The 24545-nt window shown below is 38.8% G+C and overlaps 1 protein-coding gene across 1 annotated transcript in view; it reads right to left on the reverse strand.

Annotated features, from left to right (window-relative positions):
- Nucleotides 1-23754, reverse strand: part of RALB (RAS like proto-oncogene B) — a 59158-nt gene extending 35404 nt beyond the window's left edge. Inside the window, exon 1 of the mRNA XM_062004709.1 lies at nucleotides 23621-23754. The gene's annotated coding sequence lies outside the window, so the exon portion shown is untranslated. The remainder of the gene's footprint in view (nucleotides 1-23620) is intronic.
- Nucleotides 23755-24545: the final 791 nt, after the last annotated feature.

The following is a 24545-nucleotide window of genomic DNA, read 5'->3' on the forward strand; positions in this document are numbered from 1 at the left end:
AAATTATATTTTTAAGTTGGAAAGCATAATAAAATCCTGTCACTTAAATACAAATAAGTAATATTTTAAAATAGCAATCCAGCCTTATAAAAGTGTTAGGTGAAACAATGACTTGTTGCCAAAGCAAAATAAAATGGAAGAAGAGGAGGAATTGGAAAGAGATTTACTATAATCTATAATTTCAGAGTTGGCAAAAAAAGGCAGGAATTGGAAAAAAGAAGTTACAGAGGCAGGAGAAAAGTAAGAGTGTGGCTCTGAGAAACAGCTGAGTACTTCAGGACTGCATGAAAAGGAAATATCTTCTGAATTTCTCCTGTCTTGAAGGAAACTAAGTTTTTTGCATTGTTTATAAGTAAACAGAATTGGTGTCATCCTTGCATCATCATCAGTCTTTCCTCCTAACTCAAATAACTGCAAAACACCAGATTTTAGTTAACCCCTTAGGTGGAAAGGTGAGTTTCTTTTTTTCAGATTTTTTTATTGGGAAAGGTTCTGATAGCAGTAATTCCTCCCTCTGTGTTATAGATGGTATCAGAGGAAGAACCACATCAATATTCATCCTGCATTGGAAGCTGACAGACTGAGAGCTATTTACTATTTGGTGCCATCCATGCAGAGAAGGAATAAGCAGAGAAAAAAAAAATATATTGCCAACTGGGAAGGAATGTTGTTTTATAGCTAACTCTTAAATTACCCAAATCTTGGTACTTCTAGGATTATGCATGTTTTTTAAAATAGATTTTGTGCATTTGTTTGTAATCCTAAAAAAAAAAAGCCCATCAAGTTAAAAAAAAACAAGTAAAAATTGATTAGAACTGTTTCCTATTCATTCTGTAACTATATGTCTCATGGCCATCTTTCATGTTGTGCAAGCAATGTGGTGAGACCAGTTGCTCTGATGTGACTATTCACAGAAGATAAACATTTTCAGCAAAATGTGAGTTGAAAGTACCAAGAAACAACATCTCAAGCTGTGTTTTTTCTAATTGAACATATTAGTCTTCTGCCCATAACACAGTGCTGACACTTCCTCTTCCCTCTTACAAAAAAGAAGGTTGAGAAATTAACCACATCTATCCTGCTTCTGCAAATGCTTTAGGGGAAACCTACTTCTTTGTAATAATCTAGTCATGACAAAGAACATTTGTCTGATGCCACACTTTGAATTATTATGCATGTTGCCTGGTATAATCTCCATGGTTACAGATATATTTTTGCTTCAGTACTTTAGGAAGAAAAATTCTATAGAACAATTTAGGGGAGAAAATTCCCTTTCATTGTCATTTATATGTCATTTCTTTTTTTCTAAGTGCTTTGCCAACAATAAACATTCACTTTCTAAACAAGTAAGATTTCAGCAGAGATGGAAAAATTTAACTACATCTGTTGCTTTATCATATTATAATACGTTTTAACCTGAAAATTCTTAAGATATAGGGATGGTATTTTTGATGCTTGCATTTAGTTTCTAGCCTTCTAAGAATGTAACAGGGCACTGTGTGTCACTACCAGAGTCCTGAACAAAAAGCAGTGAGTGTGATGGGATGACTGACAAGCAAATATTTTTTCTTTGCAGAGCCTAGGACTTAAACCTCACTTCTGAGCAGTTCTGTTTTATAAGTAGGAATGTATTGTAAAAAGATAGTTATCTGAAACAAGAATTAGATCAAATTAATTCTAGAAACCAGTGGTGGGAAAGATATGAACCCCAGATATATGACTCTCTTCAATATTTTGTTTTGTTTTTATTTGAAATTGTGGAAGGAATTGACAAGGAGATGTATATAAGGAATTAAATGGAAGTGATGGTAGTACACCTGTTTCTAGTAAGATGAGTATTAGATCACCCAACCTAGCCCAAGTGCTACAGGGCAGAGGGGAGCTCTGTGAGCTTTATGGGATCTATTGATCTGATCCCTTGGATTATCATATCCACCATCACTGAGGGTCGAGAAGCTAAGGTTGTTTTCTGCTTTCTGATAAATCCATGCTGGATGGGACTGGCAGTTGTTTGGCCTCCATGTTTGTTGTTTACACCTGTACAGTGTTTGTGCAAAACCACCATCTGCATACCCAGCACTTCTTTGACAGTGTTTTATAGCATCTCTGGCCTAATTTTTGTTTCGCGCAAGTGACTGTGGGAGGAACAAGGTAAAGGAGCCAGCTCAGGAGAAGTTTATTTGAGGAACTGTAAGGCCTAGCAGGCTGCATATGATGGAAAGAAAGAATTCTGCATTCCTGCAGGGAGCATGTAATAGTAGTCTCCAGGGTAAAAGGAAATGTTTATAAACTGATGAGGAACTTGGAGGGAGGATCTTGAATTACAAGGGAATCAGTGCTACCTAGGAAGTCTGTCTTTGCAGATGTCATTTGTAGTCTCTGGCAGTAACAGAAATAAGAAGCAGATCCTCTTCTCTGCTGACATCTGAATGCTGATGGGGGACAGCTGCAGGATAAGTACCTGATTCACAACTTTTACCCCAGCCTCAGTTCACAAGAGCCTGAGACAGGAACTGTTGCCAGCGATAACCACAAAGAAATCTGTGGTCTGTAGAGAAAGAAGTGGTCCTGCCACATCTCCTGCCCTGAGGCTGATCCAGTAACACAAGAACAAGTGAAAGCAGCAGGGAAGTTTTGTTCCTCTCTGAAGGAATTCTTAGTTGGCCAGACTCTTGCAGACCCTCTGCAGGACAAAGCAATGGTTCAGTGAAGATAACTAGACCCATAAATTTTTATTAATTTATTCAATCTAAAGCCACTGTAATTTTTTTGTCCTACTTTTAAAACCACTTTTTTAATCAAAATGAATGCTAACAAAAAACTGGGAAGAAGAGAAGAAAGCTAATTGGAGAAAACAGTCATAAAAACACCCTATTGGATTATCTAGAATGCCATGGTGTCCTTTTTGTTCTCAAAATACCATGTTTTTTATATGTGCAGAGTTGATCTGCTGGAGGTAATCTGGGCTCAGATAACTTGTCAGAAGAGGTACATGTACATAGCATGCAATTAAACAGAGTTTGTTCTGAAACAAAAATCATTTAGTCAAAGATGATTTTCTATTTGAGTGTCTAACAAGAACTACATCCTATAGATTATTTGTCTACTTTAAAGAATGAAGCTGACATTGTCATGATTTATTAATTTCAGCATTCAAAACTACAAAGCAGTAAACTAAAATGTATCAGAAACAAATGAGAGTAAAAGAAAGATGACTGTGGATTTGAAAAAAAAGAAAGATGACTTGTAGGAGTTTATGGCTTTTTTACTATATCGTGCACTTTATTTTTGTTGCAGACAGCAGGAAGCCACTACACTAAAATATAAAGTTCACTGTCAAGTCACCTTTCCATTTTGGATGCAGCTGGGATTTGTTAGGATCATATCACAAGGTCATATTTGAGGAGATTCTCAGTGACATTTTGTGAGATAAAGGATTTCACATTCCAGTTTTATAAGTGATCGTCATGATTATCAACAGCATGACAGATTTAGGGCCTGATCATGGAGCCTTTATAGAAGGAACTAAAGTTATTGTAAATATCTTGATGGCCTTGAATCAAAAGAAAATAAAAAGTCCACAGAGAGTCATAGTGGTCAGGTAGTCTTATTCCATGGCCCAAAGGCAAGTTCAGTTATACATATATCATTTCTGGCATGTATTTTTTTAACACAATGAAGATTGCAGTAACATGGTGGCTATTTATTAAAAAATATTGGAATTATGTTATCAAAAGAAAAAGAACAATTAAAAGTCAACTGCTGTCACTTACTTGAATTTAAGCACATGAATTAGTTGCATACTGGACACAGCAATCAGATTATTTTTGTTCTTTTTGCACCAATCTGCTAAATATTTAAAAACCAGTATTTTTTCAGTCCCCAGAATTCTTTTCATCCTTCAAATAACACCTGTTTTTTTCAGTTGTTTTTTATAGGTTATGTTTCCTAATTGCCAGTCACTCTTCTTCTTCTTTGGACTCTCTCCATCTGGCCCACGTTTCCTGAAGTGCACTGCTGAAGCAGATACATTAACTAAGGCTTTACCAGTCATACATAGGGTAGAAAGCTATTGCAGCATCTTACGGATAAAGTTGAATGTGATTATCATTATCACACTAAATCTAGTTGCATAAAAATTGGCATTATTCTGAAAATAGATAAGGCAGGTATTTTTCCAGAATAATAAAGCAGCTAATGTTACTAAGAAATTAGTTTGTTGAGCTGAACAGTGCTACCTTGTTGAATAGCTGCTGATGGAGAATGATGTGAGTATGCTTGAAAAAAAAATCATGCCACTAGATCTTATCTCTTATTTTTAATCAAATTTTCCAGATGAAGTTATTAAAAAATGTATTAAATCAATAATGAAAATGAGTGGCTTTGATAGCAACCAGCAATCTGGCAGAGTCAGAGCAATACTTGAGAAAGAATAAGATTTGTCCATTAAAAGGTAATTTTCAAGTACCTGCTTCAGTCTACAAGCTCTAATGAAGTTGATGGAATTTAGAATGAGGTTAAAATATCCCTCAGCAAACTAAATCAGGGCAGTTTTTAGGCAAACATATTCTTATGCCATAAAAGTATTTAGCATTTTCATATTTAGTCTGCTGTCTTCACTGTTACCAATCCAGTTTTCTCTTTTCCACATTTATTTGCAACATCTATTAGAAAAGTTGGAGAGTTTTGATGCCCCTTTGCTGTTTCATAGAATCATAGAATGGTAGGGCTTGGAAGGGACCTTTAAAGATCATCTAGTCCATTTCAGTGGCAATAGAAATAACTTTTTTCTCAAGCACATCACAATTTGTAAGAGATCTTGGACCATGAATTTTGTAATAAAGTTAGTTGTTGTTACTATGACATTTTACCTATTCATCAGTGGCACACCTTCTAGAATTAACTCTGAAATGACTCAATGGCTAAAAATATCAGACTTTTCTTGCACCTACAACATAACATTGCACTATCATGCTAGCAAGTGTCAAATTAAAGAAGACCTGAATGTAAACTTAAATGGAGAAAGTCTTTTCTGGATATCCAAGTTGTGTATGAAGTAGTTTGGATGATGAAACAAATGTGTACAAATTTTGCCTACCAAAATTCTTCAGCTGCACTTTGCTACAGATTCTTTACTCCCTAAACTTACACAATAAAACATGTCATTGTCCCTTAGTTGCTGTATTTCAATCCAGACTTGAAAGCTTCAAAAAAGTGGGTATTGTAGGAAACCTGTAGGAACTTGTTGTGCCAGTGAAGTTTCTGAGGCAGTTTGTGTGTCTATGCTACTGTATCATGTTGTTAGGATATTATTCTCAGTTACAGAGCTCGCTGAGAACACAATGCAGTCAGGTGATAATATTGCTGCATTTGAGAGCAATTTCACTATTGAGCTGAAGGTTCATGTGTTAGTTTACATAGCATTCTTCTCTAGAAAAAGGATGTTACTCATGGTTAGGAACCTAATACAGTCTACAAACAGCCTCTCTTTTTTCATGTTATATTGATAAGAGTACAATATACTTTACATTAAAGGATTAAGGAAAGTAATTTCAAAAATAAGCATGCATTGTGTCCCTTTGCATTCTGTCTTCTGTATTGCCTTTTGTCTTTTCAGTGAACTGTAACACATACTTAGGACCCATCAAAAGAGCCAGAGATTAACTTTCTAGAAAAGACTATTTGCTAGAAGCTAATTATGTCACTAGCAGCAATTTACTATTCAACATGTTAATAGGTTAATTAATATTTAAACTGCTACCTCATTAATAAATAAATTGTAAATCAGATGTCTTCTATGATGCAATTGACATTAAGCCTCTTATTCCTTTGAGAAAGCTTAGGAGGAGCTGTAGTAGTTTATGGGGTCCTCAGTCTGCAAAAGTGATGTACCTTGGCCAAGGTGTACATGTGGGGCTCCACCAGACACAACCCAAGCTTCCCTTCAATCCCCAAGTCTTGTTATTTTGTTATGATTTATTTTTTTAAAACTATAAAAATAAAAGAGAAGCACCACATTAAAAAGTCCCCCTGAAATAATGATCAGTAGCCAGGAAGTTTTGAGTTGAGCCTTCTGATTCTGTGGGTAACATGAACAAACAAAGGCACAACATAAGGAGAAAAGAACATTTGAGTAGAGATATATATGTTTGCATATGTTTGTGTGTACATATATATTTTTAATTTAAAAGTTGAAGCCATTGTAATTAGGAACAACAAAAATCATGTTTAAGGGTGAAAATTGCTGCTTTTTCCCAAATTTCATTGGAGCTACATTGATTTACAGCACAAAGGAGCTGCATTATGTACTTGCAAGCAAATACACCCACTCTTCTACCTAAACTGATCTCAAAATAAATAACTGAAATAATAAACTTAGCTGATATTTGCAGCTTAAAAGAAATTGTTTGCTAGAAAGCAATAAGCATTTCCTTAAATTTGGTTTTGTCTTTTCCCTTTCATTGCAGGGGCATGTTTTAAGACTTTACAAGCTATGTTATAGATTTTCTGCCCTAGAGCAGAATGGACAAAGAATGGCTTTTGGGGGGCATTTTTTAGACAGCTACAGTTTATGGAATAGCATTATATCTTGATTCTTTGAAATCTTGTGTAATTGAATTGACATTATCCTAGATGAGAGTAGAATATTTGTGCATCATACACTGCAAATCTGCACCTGTACCAATCTGCTGGTTCATATGTGTCTGTAATGTGAATGTTGAACAAGTTAAGAACATGTAATCAGAATGAAAAAAATAAAATTTACAGTAAGTAAGAAACAAGCCCAAGCTGTGTCTATATCTTCTAAGAGTCCTTGAGAACTATGATTCTCCTTAATCATACAAACTACCTTTGTGTAACTGAGATCTTTATTAGGAAGCTTTACACAACCTCTCAGAGAACAATAAATCAAACTTTGACTTTTCAAAATTGCTTCTTGAAGAGCAACAACGGAGCTTTAGCTTTATTTTTTCTGATCAGACTTTCAGTAGCAGAAAATGAATTGGTTTGATCTGGCTCACATAACTGTATTTATTTGCCCTTGTAACCTTCTTCCTTTTTAAGGCTTTGCTTTTGCCATGTGATAGCTCTCTAACACTTTAAATGGAATTACAACCAGGCCATAAGACATACAAGGCCTGCTGTTCTTATACCTTTTTTTCTTCCATACTGATTCCTGTCTGTGAAAACATCCAAAATGCTAAATGGCAATTGATACAGATTTAAATCACTACAGAAATGGTCAGATAAGGTGGCCCATGATATTATCTTTGCATTCTCTTCAAGTGGTGCACAATGCATCGAAATTGATGTGGAATCTTTCAAAACAGAAAATCTAGAAGTAGCCCATAAAATACTAGTCTAATTCTAAGCAGCACCATCTAAGACATTGCTTTCTCTGAGCATTCAGTTTTATGGGCAAGTTGTTCATACTGTTTTCAGTGTTAATTATTTGCTCTTTTCTCTTAGCTTTGGACAATAACAATTATATTATTGGAATAAGAGAAGGGATGAAAAATGATTGGTTAGGAAGACTATTCTGAAAACTTTTAGTGCCAGCTGAGAGATCTCGGTTGCCATAAGTGAAGTGTTTGGGGGCACACACCACATTAATTGTTGTTCTCTGGACAGTTTGCATAGTATAAAAATTGACTTCATATTGAAGCATTGTGATCAGCTCTATTTCAGTTGAACAGAAAAAGGAAGTAAACTCTCTTCATGAGCTGGTTTCTGCAGATAACAAATGGTATCTGCATGTACACAGTATAAGGGGGGAAAAAAATCATGGCTTTCCATTCCGCAGATCTATAAAAGACTTCAATCTGCAAACCTCAAGCTTAAACTCTTCTTTGGGTCACTGTAAGTTAATGAATAAGGTTAGAAAGCAGCATTGGCCATTTACACTGTGTGTCGGCATGTGTGGTTCATGGAAAGAGACAGACGATGCCAAGCAGATGATGAGAGCCTGCCTGTGGAAGCTAGGAGGGTAAAGGCACAGATGCCACCAATGCAGTTAATAAAAACTGTAACATTTTTTTGAGAGCAGGGGCTGTAATCATTAGGTAAGGTAGATCACTCTTGCTTGTACTGTCTCTGGTTTAGAGACTAGTATTCCATACAGAATATCAGCTTTAACAAGGACTAAATACACCCCTTGCCTAGCACAGGATAGTTTTTGTCTTGATATCTGGGGCTTCTTCCTGCTAGGAATGGGCTCAGATCACTCAGAGAAAGAGGAAGTTGATGTCTGGTTTTACTACATGCTAAAGAGATGCTGTATCCCCTAAGACCTTGCATACAAAGATTGAATCTTCTTCCCATGATTTCAAAGAAAAGATTGCTACTCAGTCCTTCCTTCCCTCTGTCAATTTATGGAGAAGTGCAGGATTTACAAGATACCCTCTTCCTAAGTAATTTCTTATCAGCTTCCTGTTGAACTTGTTGGCTTGCATAGCTTACATTCAGAAAAGGGATCTGAGAGGGTCACTGAATCTCACTGTAATGGCTTTCTCCAAAGTCTGCCCAGTCTTTTTGACAAAGGTTGTAAAAGAGTGGTAGATGATAAACATTTCTTATGTAAGCTTTTCCATTTAACAGCTACAATTGATTTAGGATACAAGACAGTTAGGATAGTGACAAAGCAGCTACCTAGGCTAGAAGTGACAAAGTAAATGGGAGATCCAAAATGTTTAACCATTTGTCTTTCCTTGACAAATATTTTAACCCCAAAAGTTATTTCGTTGTAAATTTAGAAAAGACCCTTATATAGACTAAGGCTGAGATATTATTACAGTCTTGTGGCACCTGCCACTTCCTTCCAAGAAAGGGCAGTTCTTCATGCTCTTTGGAAAGGAGAAATGGTATGGATTTGGCCAGCGTGGCTGAAGATACCCGTTACGTCACATGCAAAATGCAAAGTCATGTCACGTCCAAGATTCAGCTTGATGTGGTTCTGCTTTTTCAGTTTTTGGGTTTTTTTTCACAGAGCCTAAGCAATGTGGCCACCTGCTGAATCTCTCTTTTGATGAGCACGTAAAGAATCCTTTATTTGGATCAGATGGGCTTCTTTGACTTCTCAGCACTGAAGGCTGAGTAACAGTTTCCTTGTGGCTTTTCTTAAACCCCTCCAAGGGTTTGCTGGAGATAATTTACGGAACTTTCAATTCAGGACAAAATGATAAAACTCAGTTCCTTTTCCATTTACTTTTTTGTATGATATTAATGGAGATGGGTCTAAAGGGCCATTTCTAACGAGTTTGAATCACAGCATATACTGCATGATTTTACATGAATCACAGATACTGCATGATTTTACAGATCTCAAGGTTACAAATCAGCAGTGAAAAACACTGTAGAATTTATTTCTCAAAAAAGACAATGTCCATATCCCTCAAGCTAAAAAGGTGTTCCTTTTGGCTATGAAATAAGTAAGGCTTTTTATGCTTTGTCTGGCAGCTAACAGAGGACCATGCTCACCTATCCCTGTTAGAGACTTCATTCAGTATAAAACCATAATTAACAGGAAGACCAGACTGTAAAGCTGACCATTAAAATGTCTGTCAGCCTTTTTTTGATGCACATTCCTACTTCATGCAGCAAATTTCAAACCAAGCTTGCTCTGTCATAGGTTTGGATCATGGGGATACTCTTGAGTTGCTGCTAGAAGAGCAGATTTGGAAGTACTGACCAGCTTACAGAGCTACGATACATTAGATGGCACCACACTTATGGCTACTTCTGTTCCTCTTTTAGATCCACACCACAGAGCTATTTCCTATGTGTATTTTGGTTCACGTGCAGTGTTAGCTTCCCTGAGAAGCATGAGAATTTGAGTCAATTTTTGTTCTTATTGACCAGTATTAATTTTAACTCCATTTTTGTTAGATTCCAAACTTTTGTCTACTCATTTGTCAGTAGAGTGTCAATGTCTTGTTGCTCCAGGACATGACTCATTTGTACTCATATGTGTCATTCAGCAAAGCAGCCATTTTCAGCATGCCAGAGACACAGCTCCAGTTAGTTAGGCAGCTAGGGCTTTCACTCACATCCCAATTTTTGAGCTTATGCTTTTTCTAACAAGCTCCTGATGATTTCCAAATCGACCAAACTAGTTTGTTGGCAGCCTTATTATAGTTATATTAGAAGTGTTTTAGTTCCAGCTCTTATTCTGTTCCATGTACAAACATTTCATTCTAAACTTGCCAAAACTTTACCACTCTTGTTCTAGTTCCTGTTAATAAAACACATAGCTTCCTGGTCTGCATCCTGTTAGTGCTGACACAGGCTCCTGGTATCCAGTATAGATTCATCTCCCAAGGACAGGAAATGTTCTGCTTTGCTGACTCAAATCTGAACAGAAGTAATAGAGACTAAGAAACTTTTAAGAGGAAAAGGTTAGCTGAGAACATGCCCATTAAGAATGTAACACTTGGAGTTACAAACACTAAGGGGAGAAATATCAGAACTGGCTTGAAAGTCCTTGAGGAATGGTAACAGTCATGAAATATAGCCTGAGAAACTTGCCTAACATCAGCTTTCTTCTTTGTATGGTTTTTTTTTTTTTGCTTTCTAAGGTATTTGTTGGTTAGTTTGGGTTATTTTTTTTAATGTATTCTGTTCTATATGATTTCTTATTTACACTGGTTTGACCATATATCAATTTCAATGTTACCTAACAAAGTGTGTTTGCAATTTAACACTATTGATAATAACTTGTGTGTGGAGTTGCCCCATGAGGACGACAGCTTTAAATGTATCATTTAAGCTATCATTTGTGCCAGTTTGTCTAAATGTTGTAAGACAACCAAATCCACAAGTAACCAATCAAAACAATCCTGTGGTTAATAGTGGTTGGTTCTTGAAAATATTAATATTACAAAAACTGCTTGTGGAACTGGCAGCTTCTAGACAAAAAGCAAAGGACTACTAGGGCATGAGAGACTGAATTGTGATGTCCCTTTCCAAGTCAGAATTGAATGGGCTCAAGGGATACAGCAGTTCTGTGTATAAAGACAGAACATTCTTTTCTGAACTCTGCAATTTAGTCACACTATATATGTTTGAAATTCACAAATTAACAACTGGTACTCAGTAGTTGTGCAGCTGAAAGGACAAGAGCTGTCAGAGGAGGATTTTAATGGGACGTGGCATAAATGTTTAAGTCAAGGCATAGCATAAAAAGGTGAAAACTGACCAAGTGTGCTTGATAAAGGGAGACAAAGACAGCTAAGTCCTCAGATTCTTGATTTTACAGCTCTCTTGAGCAAATTAGGAAGTCACAGTATAGGAAAGTGGAGTTGATTCGTGCACTCATGTACAAATTCATGGCTTCTCTTTCCTAACCAAATCTGAATATCCTTCTGCTTAAACAAGGATGGGTAAGGGATTTGCTCTGTTATTAGGGACTCTCTAGCTGATTTAGCATGACTAGGCAGGATGCTGTCCTTCCTCTGAGCTTGCTGATGAGTATCAGGAAGTATTGCCTTCCTTCCCGGCTCCCAGCTTGCTGCCTCTACAACATCCCCTGCCTTTACTGGCAGGGTTCCCTTGCCAGATTCCAGCAGATATGCACACACAGCCAAAAAAGAAAACAAACCAAAACAAAACACGGGGGTCCAGCCATTTCTGGTAGATGTGATCCTATTGCTTTCTTCTCCTCTGTCGTGTGCCACACATAAATAACTGATGTGTTTTACCCAGCAGTGAGTGTATTTTGGTTGCAAAGGACTGATGTATAATTAACTTTGTTATGATAATTACTATAGCAACATAATACTTTGGACATATAGATCAGTTACAATTTTGGAAAGCAATAGTGTTGACACCTTTGAGTTTGAAATACGCTGCATGAATAGATTTGAATATGTTCACAGTTGTAGGGATTTTTTCAGCTCTAGCTGCCATGTTCACTTGTCTACCCCTGTAATAATGGATTTTCCCACTGATTACTCAGAGGAAATAGTCTCTCCACCCAGTTTTTCAGAGAGTAAAACACAGCAGTTTCCCAATTTTTTCACTGCAAAACATTGCTATAGGATAAATATGTGATCTAATTGAATCTCATGTAGTTTGTGATCCCATTTGAAACTGTTGTGTCCTCACTAGTATAGTACCTGGTTTAGGAACCACTGCTTTATATGCTGTGAAACAATAGATGTGCATCTCTGAGTTGTATTAGCAGCCTATATCATGAGACAGCATAGAGTCAGCATGTCCTCAAGAGAAGACCAAGGTTATTTAATGTTTACATAGTCTGAGATAACAGAAGTAGTTATATTAGAAGTAGCATTACTGGTTTCCTCTCCCCTTCAGTCTTTTTTGTATCAAGAGCTATGACCATATTCCATTCCAGTGACTTCAGCACCAAATCTAGATTTACACTGGGGTGACAGAGTATAATTTGACTGCTCTTTGAGGCAAACTTAATTTGTATTGTAAAATTACTTAGTTTCCTTCTTGATCTTCACTAATTTGCATGAAGTTACAGACATATATGATGCCTTAAAGGTGCTTAAAGACAAATGCCCCTTCCCTGTAGAGATTGCAATCAACAATAAGAAATAAAGACACAACACAAAGAACTACTGCCAAGGAGCAACACATTCTTCCCAGGGACTACACTTTCCTATGGGACATGTATGCACTTAATAGTTGTTAATCTACCATCAGTGCAGGTCAAGTACTCTGTTTCTTTTAAAGATGTAAATAGCAACGCCTAGTGGATTAGCATGGAAACATGTTACAGAAGAAATGCATCTTAGGAGGGAGTTGAATGAAGATAGCACTGTGATTTCTTCCAAAAGACTTATCAGAAAAGAATTTACAGCAGAGAAGAATAGCTCCTGCCTTTTCACCACAGTTACTTTATGAAAAACAAGTGTCAAAGAGAGATAAGGGAACTTTCTTGTAGACTATTCCTATTATAAAATAGCAACTTCACTCCACCCTTCCCTTGTATTTGGCTTCTTACAGAATGCCTGGAGCTGCTGTTTTGTTCCAAGACTACTCAGAAAAATCCCCTGCCATTATCAGACATGCTAACAAAAGAAAGAATTGTATACTTCTTCCAAAGAGGAAAAATGTAATTAACTGCCATCTATCAAAATCAGAAGTACCCCTTTAGCTTTCCCCTGTACTGTGACTGGTTGCATGTGCTGAAACCATGGACACATCCAGTAGCACTTTTCCTCAAGCAGAAGTTTCAGCTGAGTAATTGTTTCTACTTGTATTTAAGTGAGAGCTCTCAGCTATGACAATTCATACTTAGATAATGTTGAGATCAAGCTGATAATGTAACTCTTTCCATTGGCTTTTAATTTTCTTATTAGCTCAGAATGGTACCCTGTCCCACTATGGAATGAGATTTGCTATCAACTCCAAGGACAGCAACTTCTTTTCAGGTCCCATCAGCACTATGCTTCCTGTACTGAAGGAAGACAGGACTGCTGAATGTATTCACTTGAATTAAAAGACTGTAAGATTGCCCCATAGATCTGTATCCTTGCATGGATGCAGAATTCACATAGACTGAAATGATTTCCATAATTACAAGAAAACAGTAATTTCTGCCATTGTTCATGGAAACTGAATCATGCATCACATGGAAGGCCAAAGAAAAGAGAAACACAAATACAATACAAATAACACAAAAGCAAGGAAACGGATTATCATACATTCCTTCTCAGCAAGCCAGACCTACAACAACATTAAGTGCATTAATAGGATAGCCAAGTCCCAGAGGTGGCACGAGTTGGATGCCAGTGTAAGGACGGGCCATGGAGATGACAATCAGTAGCAGCTCGAGACTGTGATTTCATACCTCCCACTATTCACAGTGAAGCAGGCTGGGGGAGAAAGCTGAGTGGTGCAATAGGCTAGAGGGGAACACTACTGTCCCTCACTCCCTACTGTCAGCAGGCTATGGAGGAATGTCTTCTTACATACGTCCAAGCACTCACAAACTCATTCAGACAGAAACATAGCGAGAGAATATCATGCAATCGGGTTAAGAAGGTCCTATTCTTGCACACCTCTCAGAAGCATGGGCAACAGTCATCCTCTTTCCTTTCCTTCTCTTTGGGATGAGGCAGAAGCTTGCTCTGTGGAATTTCCATAGAAAAGGTGGTTCAGGCCAGACAGAAGGTCTTGCAGATCAGATTTGGCCAGGGAGCTGTGTAGAATTTTCAAAAGTTATCTGTGTCAGCCTGGCTACACCCACTGGCTGTGCTCTGAGTTTGGCCAATGCTTAGTTTGGTCAATGCTGAGTCTTTATGTCCATCAGCATCTGGACATAAAGACTCATACTCTATCCTCAGTCTCTGTGCAAACCTTCCCTTTGCAATAGGACACTCTCTTCTTTTAACAGGCCCACACAGTCCTATCTCTATGATCTGAAACACTGGGCAACATTATAAACGAAATGGCCATCACCCAAGAACTTAACATACAGTTTGTGGCTTTTGGAGTCATCAGTCCTCACTGGAAACAAACAGAGACCAGTATGAACAGGCTGAAGAATTATATTGAACTGATAATCCCAACAACTGTAGCCAGTTTTATTTTTCCTTGGTTACCTTATTTGTTATCACAACTTTCCATTTTGGAACAGAAACCCAGTGGCAAAGCATAGGATCAGGAACGTAGTAACTTAACTGCAGCCTTTAGCACTAGTTCCTATGTACTGTGACAATGTGGTGATGGTTGTAGGGTATTATCAAGAGTTCTGCATCACAGTGCTGAGGCAGGAAAAGTACTGTTTGTGATTAATTCTTTGTTGCTCCATGTAGTTTTAGGAAGAAAAATGCTGTAACCTAATAGCTTCTGTCAGTTGGGAATACACCTTGTTTGTAAGACTACCATAGTAGGAGTGTCCAAGTTTAAAAGGTGCCTTTTGAGTAAAAGCTGGGTCTCAGCTGACTGAGACTGGGATAACTAGCAATGAAGGAAGTTGGCATTTAGATCCCAGTAGTAGCAAAACTAAAGGACAAAGCAGAGCTTTAAAAAGTCTCTCAGATGGAAAAGTTTGGGCCGGAAAGGGAGTGAGAGGAATGGAGAGTGCTGCTTACTAAGGGGAGGAGATAGGAAACAATTGATGCTATTGTGGCAAAGGAGTTGATGACGGTCAGAGAAGATAAGCTCTAATTTGCATGCTTGCAAAACACTCACGTAAAGTTGGTGATTTTTTTAGTGAAAGATTAGGGCCAAGGGACATTGCAGCCAAGGAGTTTGCTGTACTCATATTAATTGTAATCTACAGTGCTTTGGTTTTCCTAGTGAAAAACAGTACCTTCAGCAAAGGATATCTGCTTTGCATTAGACTTCCCATATGCCTCTGAAGCTTTAACTATAAACCATAAGATCTACACTTTACAGGAAGCTCTGGGAAGGGTCTGTCCAGACTATGATATCTGGAGAAGTCACTGCTGGACATGGAACAGGCAGCAAGGCTGTCAGGTCTAACTCTATCCAAGAAATACTAAACAGAACATTTCCACTTTGAATATATGCTTTTGTGACCCCCAAAGAACTGTGCCCAGCCTTTAACCAGACGTGAGAGAGAAGATTCCTAAGGATATAGAACCATAGTTGGGTCTTGTGAAATTAATGGGAGGGGGAATCGTGTTAAATTTCTTTTACAGAAGTTGCTTATACAAACCCATCTCCTAGGAAACAGTACATTAACATTCTTTACCTAGTACTAGATATATAGAATGTGCCTAGGTTCACTGCTATTTAGATTTCCCTCCTTTAGCATTCCTGCAGCTTGCCAGAATGTCTGCTTCTGCAGAAACAAAGGTTAATTAAACGCATCCGCCCATTAGAGCAAGGAGCGAACATTACAATCTGGCCCAGAGCTACCTTCTTCAGCTGTCAGTGCTGAAAGACACTTGGAACCACAAATTAGTCCTCAAGCAAAACCAGTTTCAGCAGAAACTGCTTGTTTTATTGAAGAGAGAAGTCCTTATATATACAGTTTCAGCTTGTACTTGCCTCTCTGTACCTAGTTCCAGCAAGAAACATTGTAGTGGTATTTTGCAAGTTACATGATCCAAGATTCTTGGATCTTTACGGTGCCATGATTAACACATAATAAGGAATGTTGGGGAAAAATGTACCTTGCCTGCATTGCTAACTCCACCTTTTATAATTAATATAATTTAAGGTAACTGATATTGGATCTTTTTGTTACCTGTGGCATTCCTTAGCTTTGTACCTTTCAGCTGTGCTTGCATAATGGAACTAAGCTGGCCAGCTCCTTCATTATGCATTTCTTTTCACTTTCTTTTCCGTTTCATTTTCTGGCTGGAAAGTGTAAGCCTCATATTACCAGAAATGCTATCACAGTTCTGTGAATTGAATCTCCATAATAATACATGATATTAACTCTTCAGAGTAGCACTATAGCTGTACTTCAGTTTCCTTCTCAACGTCATATAGGGAATGAAGGCAGACAGCATATAGCTTTTACAAACATGTTCTGTTACCATGCCTATAATCACTACTGCTTCAAGACCTGACATTCCTAAAATATTTTCTTTTTGTGCTGAATTGACAGAACAAGGCTGCAACAGGCCCACTAAAAGAGCAGTGACTAGTAATGTGCTTACTAAGGTAGGCAGGACACACTGAGGTTTGTGCTAAATGTAGGATCTTAAATAAGGTTAATTATGTAAAATAGCATGATGTCTGCTTAATCAGAAAGGCTGGCTTGTTTTGTATTCTCTTCAGTAATAGAGGAAGCAAGTATAATTCTCTCCACATCTAAAATTCAAGGCCCATATTTTGTCAGAGCTCTTCTCAAATGTGACACTCTATTATACATCCTCCATTCTCATTCAGATTATCCACAAGCAATTTCTGCTTTTCTCAAGCTGACTCATTCTTCATACCTATTAGCTAAATCATTGCTGAAAAGAACTCTCTGCCCATGAACTGTATGTGCCTGTATTTCATTTCTACTGTTTTGGTTAGTTTTAATCAGACGTGCAGATTACAAAGCCTTCTTTCTGTTCCCACTCAGGAAGAGAACACCTAGGCACATTATAATTTCAAACTCTGTTTTTCACAAATGTTATCTAGCGTCTGAGTAAAATTTTCACCTCAAACATTACTATCATTATATTTGGTGGGTTAATAATAGGAACTATGGATAAGAAGACCCATAAGTGAAGAGCCACAGAAATACTTTGAAGTCTTTACACTGCTTTCTTGGGTTTGTTTTCAAAGCCTATAAGTCACAGAAGTGTCATCTTTGTCCATTTTGTACTGGCCAACTCCTGCCAGCTTTTAAAAAACTCCTTTGAAAGGCAGCATCTGTGGTCCTGACAGGTGAATGCAGACACAGTGCTGTCTTGCAAACTGCTCATCACCTGGCATCAGGCCATCTTCTGAAATCTGTGAGAAAAACACCTTAGTGTTAGAGACCCTAGTCTCTAACAGAAACTGAAAGTGAAGTTTGAACAGTGCTCTGACCAATATGGGACAGGTGATGACATAATGACATAAGCGTAAAATATGCTTGTAGTTAACATTTTGAAGAAAAGATGAGCCTAAAAGGAAAATAATATAGAATCATAGAATCATCATAGAATGGTAGGGGTTGGAAGGGACCTCTTGAGATCATCCAGTCCAACCCCTGTACAGAAGCAGGTCCACCTAGATCAAGTCACATACGAATGTGTCGAGGTAGGTCTTGAAGACCTCCAAGGAAGGAGACTACACACCCTCCCTGGGCAACCTGTTCCCTGCTGCTCCATCACCCCCACAGTGAAACAGTTTTTTCTTATGTTTAAATGGAACATTTTGTGTTCCAGCTTCATCCCATCACTCCTTGTCCTGTTGTAGATACCATAGGAAAAAAGGGATCCTCCTAACATCCACCATCTATATACTTATAAATATTAATGAGATTCCCCCCTCAGTCTCCTCTTCTCCAGACTAAACAGCCCCAGTTCCCGCAGCCTTTCCTCATATGAAAGATGTTCCAGTCCCCTGATCATCTTGATGGCCCTGTGCTCGACTCTCTCCAGCACTTCCCTGTCCCTCTTGAGCTGAGGAGCCCAGAACTGGACACAGGACTCCAGATGAGGCCTCATCAGGGCAGAGTAGAGGGGGAGCAGAACCTCCCTTGACCTGCAGGCCACACTCTTCTTGATGCATCCCAGGATGCCATTGGCCTTCTTGGCCACGAGGGCACGTTGCTGGCTCAAGGTTAGTTTATTATCAACCGGAACTCCCAGGTCTCTCTCTGCAGAGCTGCTCTCCAGCAGGTCAATCCCCAGCCTGTACTGGTGAGTGGGGTTGTTCCTTCCCAGGTGCAGGACTCTGCACTTGTCATTGTTAAAATTCACGAGGTTCTCCTCTGCTCAACTCTCAAACCAATTGAGATCCTGCTGAATAGCAGCACAATGGTAACATGGTAACATGGTAACAGAGAAGTATTGACCCTGGAAAGGAAATAAAATGGTCTTCTTGGAACATATCTCTTTGGCTTGTTACCTGGAACCTTTTATCCTAGCCCCTAATTAAGTAGGCAAGACGTGACCCCCTTCTTTACAAATACAACATGTTAGATTTGTTTCCATAGGTACAGCATGCTGGTGCTTACTGACTGATTCTGCCACCAAAGAGCTTTATTTACATTCAGCAGTGAAGCATTTGAATTTTTAAGGTATTTTGTAGTTAAATTGCAATTAAGTTGGAAGGCTGCTTGCACAGCAATGCTCTGTTCATTATATATGGCAAGTCTCTATAAAAATCCTGGAGCTGACCGCAGCCTCTGGCTGCTTTGTCTCACAGACACCAAAAAATACAGTACGATAGAAGCGGCTTATAAGGCTGCTTAACAAACAGCTGTTTCTATACCCAAGTCTAACAGGGAGCAACCCAAGGTAATAGTATTTCTTCCTTCCCTCTCTTGAGCCTCTTTCAGTCTTATGCCAGCCTACATATTCTCTAGGCCATTGATTCTTTCCTGTACTGAAGAACACTATCAAACAGAGAGGACTGGAAAAAAATTATATATGTCCTATCAGCATAAACAAATGTGTAGACTATACTCAGAAAAGCTATAAAGCTGCTGGAGCATACCATTAGCCTGAACACAGGTACTATATAAACATGGTTTTGAGGTTCACAACTCTTTATGTACCAGCTGATTCAGTGATGACACAGTGTATAGTTCAGAGCTGCGCTCCTAAGTTATTTCTCAAGACGCAATTGCCCTTTTGTGCTTCAGGCTACATTTTCATTTCATTGTGACAGTGTCACCAGCAGTCTATCTTTTGCTTTCTGTGGGGCAATAACTTTACTATGCTCCATTAATTAAAGCTATGGGTATTATTAAGTGGAATGGCTGTTGAGAGTATGAAAAAGAGAGTTGCCACACTGACAGCAAAGGAATTGCTGTGAGTTTGAAGTGCCTTTGTTTTTTGGTCGAGATCTGGTTGAGCGTATTTTTAAGCTCAGAACTGCTGTAAAAACACATATTCAGTTGATATCTGAAGCAAAATGTGAATAGGAAAGACGAAAAAGTCCTAAGCAAGGAAAACTTATGCAAGCATTTCATCTGCTTAGGTGATTAAAACATAATACTCCTGACATGAAATTACAAATAATTATTTTGATCGTTTAAGGAGTTCATTCACGTTTAGAGTAAAGTCTAGTTTGATGACTAAAACACAGGGCAATGAATCAAAAGACATAAACTCTATTTTCAGTGTTAGCACTGACTCACTGTGTGATATTAAGCAAGTCACTTAATTGTCTCATTCTGTCTCACCTGTAAAATGAGGGAACCTACCTCACAAGTTCTTTGTGTGATTAATTAATTAAACATTTGCTGCACACCTACTATTTCTTGGATGTTAGGAGGTGGTGGATTTATTATTAAACACATATATAAACAGGATATAAGAGCAGAGCTGGGTGGTTCCTATAAAGAAAACTCACATCTCTTTCAACTTTGAATTTTTAAGCATAACAGCAAAGTAATTAATGATAGGACCTGTTGGTCACCAACACAAGTGAGCTAAGTGGTAACATCAAGATTTGAGGCAAACTAGGCTGCAGTGAGCATCCACAGGTGGAGGTCTGGTGGACGTGGGTCAGGTAAAGAGTAAAGTCAGGACCCTGAATTCTAGGGAAGCAAACTTCCAGCTCTTCAAGAGTTAGTAGAACACCCTGGGAAATTCCCTCAGGGACAAGGGAGCAGAAAAGAGCTGGTAAATCCTTAAGGAGGCTTTCCATACAGCACATGAGCTCTCTTTTTCCAGGTGTCAGAAATTGGGAAAGCAAGGCAAGAGACTGGCATGGGTGAGTCAAGACCTGCAGGTCAAACTAAAGGGAAAGAAGGAAATGCACAGGCAGAGGAAGTAGGGATGGGTATCCTGGGAACAGTGTAGGAACAGTGCCAGGTTGTGGAAAGATGGGGTCAGGAAGGCCAAGGTGCAGCTGGAGCTGAATTTGTCAGGGTATGCAAAGCACAGTAAGAAGAACCTCTACATGTTGGTTAGAAAAGGAAGGTCAAAGAAAGCATATTCCCCTGATGAGCAAGACTGGCAAATCAGTAACAATGAAGAAGGAGAGGGCTGAGGTCCTCAGCAACTTTTTTGCCTCAGTATTCACTGGCAATCTCTCTTCTCACGCCTATCAAGTGGATGTACCACAAGACAGGAACTGGGAGAGCAAAGTCCATCTCACTGTAAGAGCAGATGAGGTTCATGACCACCTAAGGAACCTGAACATACGTAAGTCTATGGGACCTGACAAGATGAGGCCCAGAGTACTGAGGGAATTGGCTGATGCAGTTGCCAAGCCACTCTCTGTGACATATGAGAAGTCGTGAGCTGACTATGTGTGTTTGCAGCCCAGAAAGCCAACTATACCCTGGGCTGCATCAAAAGCAATGTGGCCAGCAGATCGAGGGAGGTGATGCTCCCCCTCCACTCCACTCCTGTCAGACCCCAGCAGGGGTACTGCAGCCAGCTCAGGAGTTCTCAGCACAGGAAAGATATGGACCTGTTGGAGTGGGTCCAGAGGAGGGCCATGAAAACAATCAGAGGGATGGCTAAGAAGGCAGGCTGAGAGAGTTGGGGGTGGAGAAAAGAAGAGCCCCAGGGAGACCTTATTGCAGCCTTTCAATTCTTAAAGGGGGCTTATAAGAAAGATGGGGACTGAGCTTTTAGCAGTAGCGACAGGACAAGGGGTAATAAAAGTAGATTCAGACTAGATATAAAGAAGACAATTTTTACAATAGGGGTTGTGAAACACTGGAAGAGGTTGCCTAGAGAGGTGGTAAATGCCCAATTCCTGGAACCAGAGACGGGGCTCTGAGCAACCTGATCTAGTTGAAGATGTCCCTGCTCATTGCAGTTTACTTTTAAAGGTCTCTTCCAACCCAAAGTGTTCTATGATTGTAAAGCCCTGAGAGTTATAAATTGAAAACAAGCACAGCCACAAACTAGCCAGACCAAATTCTAACTAGGAATAAAAATACATTGTCATTCTTAAATAGAGCACACAACTAAAAGACCAAAGCTTTTCTCTCCTATGATGTGTAAACAAATTCACATCTCATGAAAGTGAAAGGCAGATTTAAATCTAGAGAAAGGAAATAATAAAGTTGCTTTAAAACCTCACAGTTTTTAATTAACTCATTGCCACAAAACATTGTTGGAAACAAGATCTCAGTGAATTCAAGTGAAAATTCAAACAAGATCTCAGTGAAAATCCACTGTGATATTCTATAAAATTACAGAGTTGAAAAATCCTCAAATCTGCCGTGAAGCCTATCGGACAGCTGATCCCTCTGAACTGGCTCACAACTGTAATCAGGAGCACTGAGTACAGGTTACTGTTGGAGGCAGAACCCTGGAGCAGGTGAAGTAATTGCTGCCTCTAGTACAGCAATCTCCATGCTACTGAGGCTAGACCGAGCAGCACATGAGCACATCTGTAGCAGCACCTTCTACTTTTATCATAATTATATTGTAGAAAATGGCAGGTTTGTTCTGTCCTAAAATTAACTACATCAGCAACAGGAGAGGGTCCAGCAACTTTTACCTGAAGAGTTTTTACCTCACAATGCAGTTTAGCAGGTAACAAAAAGTAATGATTTTTACTAACGTTGTGCTGTGACCCTATGAACGATCTGATCAAAACCACAGCAGGCAAAGATAAAAAATGCATAAAGTAGTGTGATCAATGACATCATATTCATAGGTTATGTGTGCTCTGTACAGTTGTTTGCATCACCAAAGGTGGTCTGGGGAAGGATGTAATTTATTTTCATGTTTCAGTAAGTAGTTCATAGAATCACAGAATGGTCAGGGTTGGAAGGGACCTCTAGAGATCAGGGTTTGAAGGGACCTCTAGAGATCATCCAGTCCAACTTCCTACTAAAGCAGGTTCACCTCAATCAGGTCACACGGGAACGTGTCCAGGCAGGTTTTGAAAACCTCCAGAGAAGGAGACTCCACACCCTCCCTGGGCAGCCTGTGACAGGGCTCCCTCACCTGAAGAGTGAAGTAGTTTTTCCTTTTGTTTAAGTGGAACTTTTTGTGTTACAGCTTTTGTTGTTCTTAAGTGCTCACAAAAATATCACCACTGCATTCTGTTGGTGCCACTCAAAGCAGAGTGAGGCCTTTAAGTAAAGCATGGTCCTAAGTCTTTTACAACTTTGGGATGAAGTTGTTGTTTGGCATTCTACCAGGACAACATGCACAGGAAAAGTCAGATGTCCTATCCTTTTAAATGCAGCTTTCTCAGTTAATAAATAGCTTCTGCAGTATCATCCGGTAGATATAAATGCAAGCTGACTATTTACTTTGCTTGTAACATTTTTTGCGTTGTGAATTCTGGATCACACTAAGTTATTCATACATTTAAAATATTACTATAAATATATTATTAGTTATCAAATAATAGCATAAATCAGATAAATTCGCATCGAAGAGACATCTAGACAAAATCCTTAATACCCCCAACAATAATGGCAGTCTTTAGCTCTGTGTTTCAGAGCTAAAGACCAAGATGGAGAAGCACAGGAGTAACACTCCCAGTGGCATAGGTTATGTAGTTACACTGAAAAGAATCAGTGACTCACTATTAATGTTTACTTGGCCTATATGCTTTAGGGATGAGTGGAGATTTGCACAGAAAACTAGTTCTTTTATTCTATTATTTTGCTTATTACTAGCTAGTACTATTGCATTCATTAAGTAAAGTAAAATTAAGAATAAACAAGAGTTGCTTGTCATCCAGCATTAGTACAATGCCATGTGCTCATGTATACATTTTAGCAGCTGTTTTTTCCTGCCTGTCCACAGTGAAGGACTGTGTTGCCTCATTCAGTGCATGTACTTTAGCCCTTTCCTACACCCGGCCCACACCTTTAATCCAGCCTGTGCACTGAGAGCCTCCTGCCTTGCCACTATCCCTTTTCTCACACCAGCTAGGCCAGGATCTCCTTTCTCTTCTCACTTCAGCGGTGGATAATGACAGCGACTTCTCCTTTCACTTGCATTTGTGTCTCTAACTGCACACACATGTAAATACACAGACAAGTGATCTTTCTCCAACTTTACAAGCTAAATAGTTTGCATTCTCAGAGGATACTCACTATGTGCAGAGGGTCCTTCGTCCTAGAGCAGCAATTTCTTAAGGACTATAAATGAAGCCTGCAGGCAGATGATGGCAGAAGCAGCTCTACTACTGTATTACAGACTGATTCAGACTGTAGCTGGACTTCTAGTGCCTCAGAAAGCTGCAAGAAAAGGGAAGGGCTCAGGATATGATATCATGCGCTCGTTCTAAAAACAAGGAAACTGTTGTAGGTGATTGAAAAAATAACAGCTTAAACATTCCCGAATGGCCAATAACAGCAAATTATTTTTCTGTTTCACCTTCCCTACCCTCTCCAGGGAAAAGTTTCAATACATACAAATGACAAACTTAGAAAACAATATTTACATCCTTATTGGGACTAGCCTAAGAGATGTATTACAGCTGAACCACCTCAGAGCATTGCTTAGAGTTGTCTGTGCTTATGTCAGATCTTAAACTTTGAGCTTGTTTCCAGGTCTGTTCAGGCAAATACACCAGTCCCCATCATAGCTGGCTCTGCAGCCACAGTTGAGTTTGTGGAAGCAAAAAGGACCCATGTGCATCCCCTCCTTGGCAGAACCCTGACGTACTTATTGCCCTTTTCACCAAAAGTTAAAATCTTCTAAAGTACTTAAGTGACTTAGGAGTTCAATTAATATCTTCTAAAGCAATGTAAGCAAACAGGCTTGTAAAGCTCATGGAAAGTCAATGTGAATTTGTGCAGATCTGCTCAGGTAAGTTTTACTCCTTAGATCCCTTTCTAATGGCAAGTGTGCTTTAGAAGTCACAATCCATAAACTTATTTCCCAGATCATCATTTACAGCCTTTAAAAAATAAATTAGTAAACATTTGAAGTGAAGCAGATGTCTTAACTCAGCATAATTGTTCTTAACCTGGACTAAACTTTGAAGTTTGCTGTTTCTGTTTCAAAACCAAAGAA

The sequence above is a fragment of the Colius striatus genome, chromosome 11, assembly GCF_028858725.1.
Source record: "Colius striatus isolate bColStr4 chromosome 11, bColStr4.1.hap1, whole genome shotgun sequence".
Lineage (NCBI taxonomy): Eukaryota > Metazoa > Chordata > Aves > Coliiformes > Coliidae > Colius > Colius striatus.